We start from the raw sequence: 2,873 nt of genomic DNA on the forward strand, positions 1-2,873 counted from the left end.
TATGGCAGGGAACTAAGCTATTTGGTTTACTTTTGTATTCCTAGGAATTAGAATTTTACCTAAACAGTTACTAAGCAATAAAAATATTTCTTGACTGTTAAATTCTCTTCTCTTGAGCCACATGCTTTTTAAAGAGGCCTCATAGTTATCCTCTATCAATTCATTTTACAATTATTTGTCTGATTTCTTAGATTTGTCCATGAACAGGATTATGTCACAGATAGGTGTGAATTCAACTCAAATCCTAGGAAGTACAATGACAGAGTCCTGTTTGTATGCATTCCTGTTTACTTTCTGCTCAAAATGTGCCCATCACAAAGATGTTCATGTATTTTTCTTCATGATATTTTAAAATCTCATATAAACAACATATCTAACTAACATTTATATCTAAATATGTGAATTATTCTTACTCTCACAGTGATATTTGGTCCATTTGCAAGACACTGAGATGTCTAACATAGTGTTGCTTATGCTATTATCATTTGCCTTTTTATATGTATATAATTGAGTAAGATTAACAATATATTTTATATTATTTTATTTTTAGAGAGAGAATGAGAAAGCACACAATTCAGGGTCGGGGGAGAGAGAGAATCTCAAGCAGGCTCCATGCCCAGCATGGAGCCTGACATGGGGCTTGATCTCACAACCCTGAGATCATGACCTGAGCTGAAATCAAGAGTTGGATTCGTAACTGACTAAGCCACCCAGGCACCCCATGTAAGATTAACAATATAAACTACTGTGAGTCCCAAAGGCTGTTATTCTTGTGTGCCCACCACTGAAAATACCTCTCTTGAACTAATTCTTAGAAATAGAGTTCAAGTATAGTTTTATATCACCTAACTTAAAAAAGGTTTTATTTCATAAAATTGACATATATGCCATTGAATAGAGATTTTGCTTTATTACTTTTAACAATATGAAATATGGGTCTTTTGTATATCAGATGTATATTACCTCCAGGAAATTTCAACTTTTGTGCTATATGAATCACTAACTTAACTAACTAGTACTTTTTAAGTTCTTCTTATGTGCCAGAAATTATACAGGCTCTTCAGATGTTTACACAATGCAGTTTATGGTCTCCAAGTACATGTGCACATGTTGTCTAGCAGCAAAGACCAACATATAAATAATTATACAATGGAGGTATGCAGGGAGGGAAGAGAAATATCTGGTATTTATTTATAGACATGTCTTGTAGGAAGTTTTATTAAATATCAGTTCATTAGATCAGAACCATTTTCTCTTTCAACAGATAAGGAGACTAAGTATCAGAGAGGTCATCCCACTTGTCCAAGGTCACAATGATTTGAGAACACATATTGAGGCTGATTCAACTCTTGCTAGTATATTTTCATTTTTATTCAGCTTCTTAGAAGGAATATCTATAAGAAAAACAAGATAACAACTCATTCTTTTCCTCTAATTTTTTATCCTCAATGGTGACTTTTTTTTAGAGTTATGTCTTTCTATGGAGATGTAGTTACTTTGCAAGTGAAAATACGTCTTTCAAAATAAATCTAAAACCATAACTATGGGCTTGGGATCTCAGAGAATCTCCCATTCTAACTTAGCTCATAGTTGTTGCAGCCTTTAGTTAAAGCTTACTTACTTGTAAAAGTGATGAGTTACTCTCTGTTTCTTGATTTTATATATACCATTTCTCTTGCCTCACTTGTTAGTAACCTACTTTAGAACAGTGATTGGATATTTCTTTGGTTTAGTCTGTCCATTTGGTATGTGAGTCAAATGTTAATATGTTAATATATTATGTACATTATTTGAAAGAAATGGTATTTTGATGATTTCAAATATATTTCCTTATATATTCTATCATACTCCCAACTTTTACGAAGAGAGTAGTAGCTAGTTTATTCTTCCTTTCCACACCCATGCCTACCATTAATCTTTCTAGTGTTTATATAAAGTAAGAAAACTAAATTAGAAAATTAGCAATATTGCTCCTACGGAAGAATGCTAAACTTGGCATCAAGAATGACATTACAAGTTTCATAAAAATATAACTCTAAATTTTAATATAATTTTTTCAACTGCAAATTTGGCATTTTGTCATATGTTAGAGCAGACCAATATGACTGTATCATTTTGGGATGATGCACTCAGATATAATTATCTCATATTATAACATAACAAATCATCCAAAGAGTTATTTATCTATAATTATGACAAGTTAATTTGTTCCCCTTTGAATTTATAGGACATGAAATATTTCCAAATGTTTGTGTGTGTTTCTAACACAGTGCCAGAAACATCAACTGGTGTCTCTTGACAAAATTTGCATTAGAAAACAATACACAAATATGCTAAACAGTTGATGATTGGGTTATCCTTGAACCGCAATAATGACTATCCTTGAGGAAATCCTAAGCAGTCATTTTCCAGCATATTATGGTGTGGGAGGGTAAGAGGGGGAGGTAGGATTAAGCTGATCTGGTCAGGGCACAGCTGAATGGTTGATATCTTTCTTTAAGTTTTGTTCCATAAGAAGTACAATGGAAGTTCCTATTTAAGACATCATGGGGCAGCATGGCATGAGGCAGTCAAATCAGAGTCTTTGGGGAAAATCCAGAAGTTAAGAAGTTTGATGTTATGGCTGAGAAGTGGTGATGAGAAAAGAACAGATCAGGAACAAATGTGAAAGATTTTTTTTTTTTTATTCTTATGTTAATCCCCATACATTACATCATTAGTTCTAGATGAAGTGTTCCATGATTCATTGTTCGTGCATAACACCCAGTGCTCCATGCAGAACGTGCCCTCCTCAATACCCACCACCAGGCCAACCCATCCTCCCACCCCCCTCCCCTCTAGAACCCTCAGTTTGTTTTTCAGAGTCCATCGTC

General features: G+C 33.8%; 1 long non-coding RNA gene across 1 annotated transcript in view; it reads left to right on the forward strand.

Moving 5' to 3' along the window:
- The first annotated feature begins 634 nt into the window (after positions 1-634).
- LOC145722848 (uncharacterized) overlaps positions 635-2,873 on the forward strand; it is a 64,538-nt gene continuing 62,299 nt past the window's right edge. Inside the window, exon 1 of the long non-coding RNA XR_014147421.1 lies at positions 635-723. This is a non-coding gene — a long non-coding RNA (uncharacterized LOC145722848). The remainder of the gene's footprint in view (positions 724-2,873) is intronic.

This window comes from Leptonychotes weddellii, chromosome 8 (genome assembly GCF_054177405.1).
Source record: "Leptonychotes weddellii isolate Sample4059 chromosome 8, ASM5417740v2, whole genome shotgun sequence".
Classification (NCBI taxonomy): Eukaryota; Metazoa; Chordata; class Mammalia; order Carnivora; family Phocidae; genus Leptonychotes; species Leptonychotes weddellii.